Raw genomic sequence first — 14,677 nt, 5'->3', positions numbered from 1 at the left:
CATCGTATTTTCTCTCCCTTTCTCTTTGAGGAGGGGGAGGGAGAGAGTGGCCGTGATGGAGCTCGGCTGCCCACCCACCGAAAAGCACTGCAGCTGCAAAGTACTGGAAAAGTTTTCAGAAGCAACAAGGTGTTTAACAAGGACACGTATAGTTTCCTTTTTCAGGCTTCCTAAATAATTGGGCTTATTTCATATTCCCAACTCGGAGGAGGAGAATTGTTGATTTCACTTTCTTTTTTCTTCCTTGGAAATCAAAGGTGAACAGCTCTAAAAGGAAGGGGAACATATCAGAAGCAAGCTTTTTTTGGCTTGTAATCCTTTCTTAAGGAAAAGATTTCTCACACACCTTCCCCAGATGTAGGGGGGCAGAGAATAATTTTGGAACTACTCCAATTAAAGTCAGCTTGGGGAGAGTGGTACTTCTCTACTTGTTTCTGAGACATTCGCATTAGCAACAGAGAGTGTTGTGTTGCCGCTGCCAGGGGCCTACGGTGATGACTTCAGAAACAGAATTGAATGATGTCACTGTGACACCTTGGTAACGGCTGCCTCTGAGCAAGTTTAGCGAGGAGGGACAGAGAAGTGTGCTGGATGAAACCACGTGAGGACTTGTGGATCCCACGTTGAGGTGCATCGAGAGGGCCCACCCTTCTGTAAGTGTTTGGATGCTTCATTTTAGATTTCTGTAGTTTGTGTAAAGTCCTTTCACAAGCATGAAGTTTGGTACTTTGGCTCAGGGATGTAGCTGCACAGAGTGACAGGTGCAACATGTGGCTGAGGGCCTCTGCATGTTCTCTCTTTCCCACACACGATCAAGAAAGAAGGGTAGACAAATAAGAGTGTGCTGTGGTCCTGCCATAGACCTCAAGTACTACAGCATAAACAAGAGACTTAAAAGTAGCCCATCACATTAAACTTCAGGACAGCAATGCACTTCATCAGCTGGTCTGGCCTGTTGAGTGGAGTGTCTCAGGATGGAGTGTATGAAGATGCACTCCATCTGCTTTCAGATTAGCACTTGCAGTGAGCAAGCTGCCTGGCCTTAACATTTTTCATTTCATTTTTCACCCGACTTTTGCTGGTTCTTCTTGGTCTAGAAAAAAAAAAAAAAAAAAAAAAAAAAAAAAAAAGTGAACTCAGATCAAAATAGAAGGATTTCCTTTTCATTAATTCCATGTTCTTAACTTGACAGGTTTGGTTATTGACGTGGAAGGGACATATCTGGCCTGACTGCAACACCCATGCTCGCAGTGTGGGACAGTTCTCATAAAGGTGATTCCGTGTAGTTTCTGGAAACGAAGACATCAGATGGCAAAGGTAATCTCCCAAATTTTTTTATTTTTTTTATTTTTTTTTGTGCTAATGCAGGAAAGGCAAGTAAGAGTAAAAGTAAGAGTCCAGATAGTGTAAGAAGCAGCAGCTGTGAAGGAAACTTCCTTCTGGCTGATATGGCTCCATATCTAGTTGTGGAGGTCATAGTGCAGGTGGAAGCATGTTCTCGTCCAAATACTTAGCTCTCTGTTTTCACAACAGGTCGAGCAGCAGAATGTCTTTGAAACAACTGTGCCTATGACCAAGTTCATGCATCGTGCTAGACAAGGTAAAAGCTCTGGACAAGCAAAGGGGAGGGCTGGATGGGCATGCAATACGATCACTTCAATCTTCTCTCTCTAAGAAACCTTACTGAGAAAACAAAACAGAACAGAGCAAATGAAACAAAACTCTCCAGACAGCTCTGGTGTTGCTGTAGGATGGAATACAATTGTTTTCCTTACAACCCCCCAGTTATTTCCATGTCTGTTCTGGACCTTGGGATCTCTTTTGGGAGCTACATTACGCAGAGCAATACAATAAGGCTGAGATCACCGCTGCCTCAATGTAATGCAAAGGTGAAGGCCTTTATGACAGACAGTTTGGAAATGAATGCAGCCCCATCTTGTCAGCATCAGAGCAGAGCCAGCTCCAGATGGCTCCAAAAAGGAGCTGCTGCTGGCCAGAGCCGAGGCAGGGAGTGCTGCTGGGTGGGCTTCGGGGGAGCAGATTTAAGGAAGGGGGGAAAATACTGCTGTGCAACAGCAGCTGGGAGAGAGGATTGTGAAAGCGTGAGAGAAGCAGCCCTGCAGCCCCCCAGGTGAGCGCCGCAGGAGGGCAGGAGGTGCTGCAGGCAGGCAGCAGCAGTTCCCCTGCGGGCTGTGCAGGGAGAGGCCCCTGGTGGAGCAGGCTGTCCCCCTGCAGCCCATGGGTCCCCCATGGAGCAGATCTCCACGCTGCAGCCCCCCCATGGGTGGAGGAGCCCCCGGTGGAGCAGGTGGATGTGGCCTGGAGGAGGCTGCGGCCCATGAAGAGCATTGCTTGTTGAAAAAGCTAAGAATTGTTCATAACTTATTACAAAAACAGAAATTTAACACGAGCTGGAGCTTCTGAAGGTTAGACTTACATGTAATTGGTGAGTAGCCCCCTGTAAGCTGTGCAAGGACAGCAGCTACCAGCAGCTGGTAGCACAAGCAACTGCCAGCTTAAGCAGCTCTGCAGCCAGGTGGAATGAACAACAGTGGGTGACAACCTTGTTTCAAGTTGTCCTTTCCAGTGGTCAAACCTCCTCAAAATTCCTCACAGTATATTTGGTTTAAAAGAAACGAAGCACAGAACCAGGAAGAAATTCAGTGTCATTCTACTTTACGGATCGCAAATCAGACCCTTGTTTTGAAGGAAAACATAATAAAATAAAATAAAATAAAATAAAATAAAATAAAATAAAATAAAATAAAATAAAATAAAATAAAATAAAATAAAATAAAATAAAATAAAATAAAATAAAATAAAATAAAATAAAATACTAAGCTATTTCTCCACCATAAAATATATTATTGTTTTCTGAAAGAAAGAAACTACAAACACCTTGGTCTTAGATTCAACTGACAGAAATGCTTGAGTTACTCATAATGTTTCACTTCATTGTAGATATGACTGGAAACCAGAGACAAGACTGGTAAAATCATTCCTAGAACTCTGTGTTGTTTTCCTTCAGGTACCTTGTCTCTCAAGTCGGTGAGGGCTGGGACAGAATGAGATTGGAAAAGTCAAGTGTAGTATTCATTGTTACAGAAGTAGTTGTCCTGTATCTTCTATGGCAAAAGAATTTTCCTGAATAAATATATAAATAAATAGATAAAATTCCCCTGGCAAAGATTGGAAGCTGACACTTACCTGAAAGTTACCAAAGCAACTTCCTCCCGGCAAGGTAACATAGCTCACAAATGGTGGGCCCAGGGAGCTCAGTGATTCATACACAATGATGCCTTCGCTTGGGAATATGGCCTTCTGCTTCTGTTTGCTTTCCCAGAACTCCTGCAATATTGCTACGACATTCACTGTCAAAGACATAAAAATGCTGAATGTAGGATGCATACATGTCCTTGATCTTAGTGTTTTCTGTGTTACACAAGAAATGCAGACATATGAGCTTGATACATTTATTATTGATAATAAAATGTCTGTGATTATCTCTGCTGGTGTGAAAAATATGATTTTGTGGCAATTTTGGACTTTCTGGGATTGCAGGCTACTGTAGTACATAAATTGCAGGTCAGCAATATTGTACTATTAAGTCAATGTGTTGGAACTTTGATATCACAGCAGCCATTAAGCTGCTCACTTTCAAACATGAGAAAATGTTATACTCAGATTCCTCTTTTCCATTCTCAAAAAAAACAAAACAAAAACAAAAACACATGGTCATGCAAGGAAAGCAGCTGACTTTTAATGCAAAACTTTATGAAGTAGCTGGAAAAAAAGGTGTTGTATATTATGATGATAATAGTTGCAGGCTAATGTGAAAATAGAAATGTGAAAACCAGAAATCCAATTGACATCATGACTATTGAGCCAGTACTCCAAAGTTTTACGTTCTGTGTTGGGGTTTTCTCAACACTTTTCAGCTTGGACTCAAAAAGAATTTTAGTATAGTTTATCTAGACTCCTCTTACAGAGCCATGTGTAGCTTAGAGATAATTTTCTTTCTTTCTGGGCATCGTTCAGCAGGTGGTGAGCAATTGCATTGTGCATCACTTGTTTTGTACACATTAGTGGTATTAATACTCTTATCATCATTATTATTATTTTCCTTTTTTTTCTTCTTCTTTTTTTTTTTTTTTTTCCTCTCTCCAAATAAACTGTCTTTATCTCAACCTACAGGCTTTCTTTCCTTTTTTTTTTTTTTTTTTTTTCTTTTTCCTGATTCTCTCCCCTATCCCACAGAGGGAGGGAGGAGGGTAAGCAAATGGCTGCATGGTGCTTAGCTGCCTGATAGGTTAAACCACAACACTATGCAAAAACAAACAAATGAACAAACAAACAAAAAAAAACCAGCTGTGTATGATGTTCATCATTTCTCACTTGAAAATTTAAATTCAGAAGGTAAGAAGTATGTTTCTTAATTTGGACCTTCCAGTGGAAGTATGGAAGCCCTAGGCAGCAGTATGGGTCCTTCAGAGTACTGATACCGGTTCAGTATCAAGTATTAGTGCATACAGGAATCAGTGGCAGAGATAATTTTCCTCATACATGTATAATTTTCCTCTTTCTTCATCTCGTCTGACCTTGTTAGTAGTGGAATAATGTAGAAGTGATCCATTTTGAGACAGTGTCACCCTGGTGGTAGCTTACATGCAATCTATGGACAGGGCATTGCTCTGTTTGCTGCAGGGTGAGCAATGTGAGCTCCAATATTGTCACCGCCTGTTTCCTGACTTCTGGCAGCTGCACTGCTCTCACAGACAACAGCTTTTCTTGGCATTTAGCCATGACAAGGGGAGACACACAGAGTGTGGTCATCACCAGTTCCCTTTTTGCTGTGCTCAAGCCATGAGGAAGTGCGGGTGGCGTGGTCTGAGCTCTGGGGAGGCGAGGCAGGGTGTTTGGAGCACACTGCTGTCTGCCACTGGATGGTGTCACGGATGCAGCAGCAGTGTTGGCTCCTACCAGTTCTGGCATTGTGGGCATTTAAAGCTGCAGAACTCTCATGGCATTGGAATATTGCTTCACCGTAAAGAAGAAAGCTATCTGAATAAATTTTGTATTTGTAACAGGAAACATGTTGGGATAACCACTGTCTCAGTGCAGCTGTGAGAAAAAACTGAAATATTGAGGAACTCTTAACCACAGAAACTGACTTCTGCTTTTCTAAATGATGATGAATGTGGGAGAAAAACTGGTCTACTAGCCAGGGAAACTGCTACCAGTATGGACTCCAAATGGTAATCCACCTTCAGAAACTGGTCTCTGGCTGAATACCTCACTGATGTAAACATCTGAGTGTTTTTTTTTTTTCTTCTTTTTTTTCTTTTTTATGAGACCTTCTGCTCCACAGAGCATGCACACATTGGGTAACAATCTAATTTTAAACCCATTAAGTGAAAACTGATATTTGAACATAAAATTCATGAATGTAAAATTTCCAAGTTTAAACATGACAATTCAGTAGGAGCTGTTGCTTCAGTGTGAGAATGGTATTGGTGACATTCAGTCCTTTACTGGTATTGAAATAGATAGCAACAGAAAGTATCAGCTTTAAGAATATCACTGATTTAGGATGTTTCCTTAAAGTGCTTTGGTTTTTGAAACAACTGTTGTCCAAGAGTGCAGTCCTTAAAAACAATAATGCAAAGTCCACAGGAATAATGAATTTGGTGGTGTAGGTAACCCACAGTACTCTTTCTGGTCTCATCATTCAGCCTGTATGATACAACTTTTGGTAAAACAATAAATAAATAAATTTTAATAAAGCTTGATTTCTCCCACATCATGATGAGATCGATTATTCTGTAGGTAATAAACTGCTGAGTCTTCTAAGAAGATGTACAATGCAATTGGCAAAGCTGCACAGGGAAATCCCAAGCATGATCATTTTTTGTCCAGTCCAAGTCCCTAGATTTTAGTATCCTATGCCCCTCATTGATGGAGGGGAAACTACCCATAAATATCATGCGTGCTTTTGCTTACCAAGAGGAAATTATACTGGTATAGTGGTCTATAAAAGAAACAGGTATTTAAACTGTTTAGTACCAATGATAGCAATAAGTGACCTAAATTGCTGTGTGTCTGATCCTTGCTTCTCTTCTGTTGTTAGTTTTACAGAAATTAAGAGTTCAGAGTGTAAAATTTCTGTTTTAATTTCCATTCTTGTTCATGAGTCCTTTCGATGGTAATTCAGCATTTAGACAGCCTGCATCTCTCACTTGGCTGAAAGTTTCCACTCTGAAAACTAATATTCAAAAGACTTTTTAGAGCTATAGAGAGGTATCTACTTTCACTGCAATACACCAACAGAAATATATTTCCCTTCTTTTCCTGAAATCCTGAAACATGCCTTAAGCTGTCTCAAATTTTACAGATAAAGCAATATTTTACCAGAGGACTAGTAAGCAGTGAGTAGCTGCTACAGATTAAACTAATACGTGTATGACTAACACAGAAACAGTAGCTGAGCAGCATCATTTTTATTCTGTTTAGAATTTCTGTCAAATGAAAGCTATGTGCCTATCCCACAGTGCAGCTGGATATCTCTGTAATTAAGTAATTAAAAGTGCCTGGGTTTGTACTGAATTGGATAAACATAAAACCTGGCTTAGCTGTGAGGATGGTAGCAGGAAATACTTGGTGGTATGTATGTAGTGGCAGCATCAAATTATCACTGCAGTTTTTGCTGTGATTTTTTCAATCCTAGCCAAAACTAGCACCTCAAAACAGTGATGAACATGAAGATGCATCAGGTTAAACTACAGAATGCAGCCATGATATCAAAGCCTCAAACTTTTTTTTCCCCAAGAATTCTTTATGTTTTGATTTAATTAATTTTATTTTACTCAACTGTTTAGCTTGAATCAGTATGTTTATCATCATTAAATTAAAACAGCATATCAATCTCAAATATATAATTAAAACAATTTCAGCTAAACTTGTAAAAATTCGGTGTGTGTGAAAACAGTTCTCTACTAAAAAAAAAAAAAAAAAAAAAGATTTTATTTATGCTTAACAGCCACTACAGCCACTATTATTTTTTTTTTCCTTCATTATGTATCACATGGATTTGTAGTAGTTTAGGAAGATGTGAAAAATGTATACATATGATCAGATGCACAATCAAATATACTAAGTTACTATTCTAAGGTAGTAACTAATGATTACTAATATGATGATTACTAATGTTGTATTAAGATCTCTCAATATTCATTTTTCCTGCAATCACATGCATTGTTTGCCTTCATTTCTAAACATTCTAGGCAGAATGTTGTTCAGTCTCTATGCTGTATATCAGTATTTGGCATCCAACTGGCTTAAGTCTAAAAATGCAGTATGGAAAACAATGAGAATTTTCAGAAGTACATAAATGAAACAACAAGATTCATGGTTTAATGCAGCAAAATACTGTAATTTACGTCTCATTTTGAAAGGACATTCTCATTGTAATTGACTTTCGTATTTTGAAAGATGCCTATGATGTGGTTGAGTTTTTAAGATAATGCTTATAGTATTTGTATGCAACGACAAACAATTTTCTTCAGGATTAAATCATCCATGCTTTAAAACAATTTATTTTGTACACTGTCAGTTGCTGAATTAGTTAACAGTATTGATTTTGTTGTAGGCAATGCCAAGACCCCATTCAGACAATATTTTATCCACTTTATACCTCAGATCTTTCTCAGTTAGAGTTTCATAGTAGTACGTGCATCACCATGTCAAGAGCAAGAATTCCATATACCCTCCTTTAGTACTCTCCCATCTGTGAATATTAATGGTTCCACAACAGTCTATTTGATGCTGGCTGTAATGCCTAGTTACGAGGTGAGAAGATGATTTTTCTTCTCTACTTTGCTTCTTACTCAGCTGGAAAAGCCTCTTGCCCAGGGGCTGAGCATTGTACCAAATGAAGCTGTCCCCAAGTGCAAATCCTGGTAGAGTTCTTGAAGTTTTCCTAGACTCTAAGGACTTTTTATTATTTATTTATTTATATATATATATATTTGAATTTAGGACAGGCTGCGAGTTCTGTGGAACAACAAATATGTGGGTTATACAGCTGCATTTACCCTAAATGAACCCTGAGCTCTTTTGAGAGTTCAGAAATACAGTTTGATGTGAACTGTGTTTGAAAGAGGATTAAATGATAACACATTTATTATAACACAACATTGTTTTCCAGACAATTTCTCACCTTTCAGTAGCAACTGTCTTGCCTCTGCTCAAGGAAGTCTGTGAGTCAAATTAAATATCATTCTAAGTGGGAAACAGAACTCTCCAACTTGGATTATGTCAGTAAGTTTGCACTGCATTGATGCCAGAAGAAAAATAGCACCAGGTTTCTGTGAATTACTGCTAAAAATACTGGCTAGGCATTCACCTCAACCAAGGCAAACAAACAATGCCATAAACAGGAGGCTGGCCAACTGGGAGGGGGGTGTTTTGGCCAAGACTGGAAGGGCAAATCGGAGTGGGAGCCAAGTGACTCTGCCACTGAAGTGGAATGGAGTCATATACTTGACAACGTCTCACTGCCGAGAGAGTGGAGTATAAAGAACACACACACAAGATAACCACCTACTTTGTCATTTTAAAACTTAAAACAGCTGTTTCTAAAAGTCCTTTTAACTGCCTTCGTGGATTTAATTTAATACGTGAATGCAGAAGAAAAATACAAGCTTTTTGAATGAAAGAAATATGTAATATGAAATCTATTAAAGAAGATTCTTCAGTGAGAGGCTAGTAAAGTTCCCTTACATGTCTTAAATCAAGCCATGGCACATAATCAGTAAAACTATATCGTTTAAACAAAGTTCATAAGTTACAAGTGCACCCTTCCCCAGCTGCAGCCTATTAAGGCTTGTAACTTAATGCATACATCTTAGGGAAGCTGTTAAATTGGGCTCAGGCTAGCAAAGAGATACTGTTTAAATCTCTAGAAAAAAAAAAAAAAAAGGCAGCAACTGGAGTGGGATCCAGCTGTTTTGAGGGAAGGTTTTATTGCTTCTCTTTTGATTTATTTTGCATATTTTTAAACATATAAATAATAGCTTTAGGAAAAAAAAGGTACAAATGTGAGTAGGCAATATCAATTAATTTTCCCATGATCTTACTATGCATTTATCATATATATTATGTTATGTATTAGCATGTTAGCAGTGATTTTGTTAGGATATTCTGGTCCATATGCTATACTATTCTGTTCTCCATGTTTATGTACAAAAATAAAAAGCCCCATATCCTTACTAAACCTAATGAAATTAGGTATATTGTTAAATATATATAAAAACATTATTAAGTATCATGTACTGGGACACCAACAATATGCTGAGAGGACTTCAGGGGCATTTTTCCTTCTCCATGATGGATTTGGATGCTATATGAGTGAGCTGATCTAGCAGTGGACTACTAGGTGATTCTGTCTAAAACCCTTAAAAAGCACAAAAAGTAGCAAGATGTTGTTTCAGGAAAAGAAGATCTGATTGTGGGGTGAGATTCCACTTGTGAGAAGCAACATCTTTAATTGGCAATGACTACCTTAAATCCAGCACTGACTGACAGTTCCTAGACTTCAAGGATTTGGAAAAAGAACAAAATAAAATTAAATAAATGAACTGGATGGCCTCCTCAAGAGCCATTCTGAACGTGTTACCAAGTAAAGGAAGAAAGAAGAAGATGTTGGAGGCAAGCAGCTCAGAGAATGGTGTAGGCTTTGTGAACCATTGGTATGTTTGTAGTCACAGCAGATTTAGATGCAGCTAGGGAAAGGAAGGGTAGAGACTGGGAGGGTTTCACTGACACCACCGTTGGACTGAGGCAAAAAGTCAATCCCTGCAGCGTTATGAATTGAGTAAGCAGGTTATCACTTGGAACAGAATGAGTAAACATACTAAAGTCAGGTGTTTTTAAGCTGATAGTCTGAAGACAACTGTTAATCATTGCCGAACAGCTTGGCTTGGTCTACATTCTTATGTAGCATTACATGGGAAAATGATAAGAACTTTGGTATAATTTCAGCATCTGAATATAGCAATAAAGAATTATAAATTGGTCAATCTCTTGTGATAATCAGAAGTATAACTGATTCGCACAGGAATAGTATAGTAATAATAACATTAATCTAGAAAGGAAAAGACTGTTTGTTTGATAAAACTTTTAATCTTGTAATATTTCTCCAAGGCAACTGACTTACTCTGGCTATAGTGCACTTCAATTTAACAGCTTGTATCAGAGAGCTAGTATGGTACCCACTGACAAATCTATTTCAATGTTAAATGAAGAAAAGTGAGCTGGGCTGATTCTACCAAAAATTATGGGCAGATCCCCATAAGTTAACATACTTTCTTATTAAAAACTCTACAGTCTAACCTGTCCATCTATTGCTGACCTGAAATCTTTGCTGGCAAAACGTGCAAAGGAAAATGTGCGATTTGTTGCTACCAGTAAAAAGAAATGGAGACACAGTGCTGTTCAGCTGATGTAAAATCACTTTGCTAAATGTTCACAAACCAACCAAGTAGCAATCCAGCTAGGAACCATAAATTCAAGTCAGGGCTTAAAAAGACTTTCTGGAAGTACTTAGCTTTTTTCCAAGCTTTATCGTAACTCCTACCTGATACCATAATATTTTTTGATATGAAAACGAAGTCGTAATAAGGTCAGCATATGGATTAGACCAGTGCTGGGGTTAATTAGGTCTGCATGGTAGAAAGCATTATCTTTTTATCATGTTATCTGGGATGGAAGCTACATACAGCGCACAGTTCAGGCAAACACACACACCAAAAAGCAAACACTCTTGCAGTAGCATGAGTTGAGCACTGGGCTCCTTCTTCTTGCCTTCCTCCTCCATGTCTTTGCCTGTCCCATTCTTGCTGGAGCTGCCAGCCCCTCTGCAGCCCACTGTTCCCCGTCCCCCATCGGTGGGCTGGTGACAGGCCTGCACCACGGGGCCTTGCTCAGACCCCTGCTCTCTGCCAAAGATTGTCTACCACTATAAGGATAAAGCATTCTCATGGCAGGGAGGAACTTGTGAGAAACAGATTATCCCTGCTGTCTTGTTGCCAGGGCACCTAGCCATGATCTTGCATCTTTCCCAAATCCCATCATCTCTGCCTCTGCTGGGCAGATGCTAGCCCAGAAGGAGCACTGCTGCAGCAGGCACAGCACCACTCACTGTATTTGCTCCTGCAAGCTGCACCCAGGAGGGCAGGGACTTTTGAACATCTTGTCTCTCCCTGCTGCTGTTGAAGAAAGCCCTCTGTGAGACATTCCCAACAGAACAAAGTGTTGGGACAGTGCAAGCCAAGACCTCTAGGTTGGAATGGGAACAAAAAGTGTATGTGGTGCTGAGCAGTGATGAGCAGACTTGCTCTGACATCTTGCCCTAGCAAAACTCAGTCCTGTTGACATACTGAGTCACACCACATTGTGAAAAGGGTAGATGCTGCTGCAACAAAGTAGATCCTGAATGGACTTCATTCTTACTTTGTTCTTTCCAATAAGGTCTGAAAGTAATGCGTTTGTAAGAGATGTGGACGTGGTCCCATGGGGAAACATTAGACACTATGTTCTTTCTAGTCTAATACTTGCTTGCTGTATTTAAATCTGATTAAAAGTCAGAGATGGACACCACCTAGATCTAAAGATGACTTTTTGCTGAAGATAAAAAGAATGCATGTAAATTCTCATCTGACTTACAGACAAAGCACTATGAATGTCTGTCACCAGTCAGAATTAGTGGCACACACTCACAGCAACTTCAAGCCTGTATAGGTTAAATTTATATTAGAATGCCTTCAAAATTCTTTTCATACCTCAGAAAATCTAAAGTAGAAAAAAAAAAAAAACCTACTCGAATCCACTCGCACTTTTGTTTCTATTTAATCATCTCTCCCTCCCTTAGATCTGTGGGTGGTCACAAATGCATTGTCCAAGCAGCTTGTACGTACACTTTCAATAAAAGCCTTGTCAGTAGACCTGCAGGAACTGGTTACCAGTGGAAACTTATGAAAGGGAATGCCCCTCTCCTTGAGCCCACCCCCCACACTGCACCCCGATCAAATTCTTTGTTCCTGTGATGTGTGTACATTCACAGACTGCTCCACGAGGTCCCAAGACTGCAACAGTAATACAAACCTACCCAGCAGCATACAAACCTCCTGCAGGATGGCCTGAGAAACAGATGTCAGACTCCTAAGCTCTGGGACAGATCCTTATGCTACATTCACACAAGAGTAGCATCCTTCTACAAGAGTAAATCCAACTTAGTTCCAGGGAACTACTGGGTCAGCCTCTGACTTTTCAGTGTGGCTATGAGCATAAGAATCTGGCAAGTGGAGTTGTTTAATGCAGATGTACATGGGTTTTTCCCCTAGGTCCATCACTAGCCATGTCTTTAAGTCTTTATTCCTTTTACAGCAAGTTTAGAAGGCAACAGTTGACTGTATGAGACTGATTTTATTAACTCTAACAGCTGTTGACAAAAGAATGAAGTGGAGATTAAATAAATGTCTCTGCAGTGTGCCTCAGGTCACACGGGAGATTACAATTAGAAGTGAATGTTAAATAAATAAATAAATAAAACTCCCTTCTAAAAATCTAACATTGTTCCAGCATTGTTTGCATGTTAAATGATTGACTAGGTGATTCAGACTGAAATGACACCCAGCAAAATACTAATTTTACAATCAAATTGTTTATGTAGGATCGGATTTGGGGGCATGACATCAAGAGATCTTATTCACCTGTGAAGAAAACTGAGAACAATGGAATTTAACTATTGTTTCATTTGATCTGTTGAAGAGGGTTTTTTCCATTGTATGAAATCTGTGGATGTATTTTCTAAGAAATTACTAATTAAATAGCACTTTGTTCCATGCATAGCCCCACTCAAATCATAAATTCAAATTTAAATACTCTTATTTCTGTGATGTGAGTTGCATTGAACTCTGTTTCAAGGGATGCATCAGGCCAGTTTATTATGTGCCATCTACTGAAAGGTACTTCAGAACATTTCACAAGGGATAGTTTGTAAAATGAGAGAGAAAGAGAGAATAAATAAGTGTTTTGGCCAGGTTTAAAAAGTGCATCCATAGTCAAGTCTGATATGGGGGGGGGGGGAGAGAAATCACATTCCATATACTTGCAGGAAAACATCTTATGTTTTAAGATTGCAATATTTGATATTTTGCAGTACTACAGTCAAGAAAGGTAATTTATAGGACAAACTAACCACAGAAAGAGAGTTGGCATAAAGTTTTCCAAAATTGTCAAGCAGTAAAGTTTTTACCATGTTATTAGAATGTAATTAAATATCCTAGGTAAAAGTTGTGAATCAGTTTTCTGAAATGCAAACTTAAAAAATAAGCAGCAACACTGCCTTCAAATAGGCAAGATAAAATAATGATAGTTTGTGGTATGCACACGAATACATGTACAAGCATGTTAATTACTTCTCTCTCTTAATTTGTTGGGTACAACAGACATTTGAATTAAATACACTCACTATCAGGGAAATAAAATCATTATCTTTGGTACTTACAGTCTTTAAAAACCAGGGCAGGGTCTCGATGAGGCAGAACTTGGGCAATTACAAGTTGCAGAGACTCCAAGGTTCTGTCCATCTCTGCTCTGCTTTTCCAGAAAGCAGCCACAAGCTGCCCTCATGCCTGAGTCAGGCAAGTCCTGTACCAACTTTCCGCAGCTCATTGATGCGCTGGATTCCTGAGGAATCTCCCCACGTCTCCCAATCAGGCATTGCCTCAAACCCCACGACCCTCCGCAGGGTCCACCTCCCCGGACTGCTTATCTTTGCTGTATGCTGAGCTAATTAGCTGCAAAGGCAGGCTGACAGGCGCATTCCTACTCCTTCCTTCTGTTAAACACACCCACCTACAGGCCAGGGAGAGAAGCTAATCACCAGAAAGAAGTTTGTTTCATCGGTTTATTGGCGATGTGCTGAGGCAAAGACCTCTCTGGTTCATACCAAATGAATAAAGAGACTCTCTTGCTCACCCAAACCCTCAAATTATGGAAAAGATTGCAAATATAAGGAAATACTTATGTAAAGCTATACTAAACGTGATAGCCTGAAAGCAGCATGCAGGCTCTTGTTTAAAAACAACAAATTCGATAAAAAGTATGGTGTTTTTTTTTTTTTTTTCTTCCTGTAACTATGTAACTGGAGAAGAAGGATATTAATGGCAAACAGAAAATTAATCCGATTAGCAAAATTAAACTTGTGATATATTAGGTTAACCCAATTTGAATCTGGTTTCCTGAAAAGCAGTTTCCTTACTCCCTATACAATAAATGTATTAAAATACCAGTGAATTAAACTGTTTACATCTAAAAGGACCTGTGGGATATGCAGAGGTCTGAAGAGGCACTCCAATCAAGGCAAACACAGATGCAGTGGCAAAAGCTTGAAGCACGAATGTAAATACATTGCTGTCACACACATTTGTGTAAGAGTCATAAACTGTACAAAATAGTTGCTTTGCTCAGCTTACTTTTATTTCAATTCCAGTAAAGTCTTCTTTTTGATTTGGAAAAAATCCCAAAGTAAGGATGTGTGTTCTTTAATTACTGTACAGTCTTTCCCAAAGAAAAATTATTTTTTTCTTTTTTTCTTTTTAAAGATGCAGCAGTAACT

At 39.2% G+C, this 14,677-nt stretch overlaps 1 pseudogene; it reads right to left on the bottom strand.

Moving 5' to 3' along the window:
• LOC137848951 (kinesin-like protein KIF27) overlaps positions 1–13,931 on the bottom strand; it is a 118,195-nt pseudogene extending 104,264 nt beyond the window's left edge.
• Between the last annotated feature and the right edge of the window lie 746 nt (positions 13,932–14,677).

This window comes from Anas acuta, unplaced genomic scaffold (genome assembly GCF_963932015.1).
Source record: "Anas acuta unplaced genomic scaffold, bAnaAcu1.1 SCAFFOLD_50, whole genome shotgun sequence".
In the NCBI taxonomy this organism is placed as follows: Eukaryota; Metazoa; Chordata; class Aves; order Anseriformes; family Anatidae; genus Anas; species Anas acuta.
The sequence above is the reverse complement of the archived record's forward strand: the minus strand, read 5'-3'. Positions and strand labels throughout refer to the sequence as shown.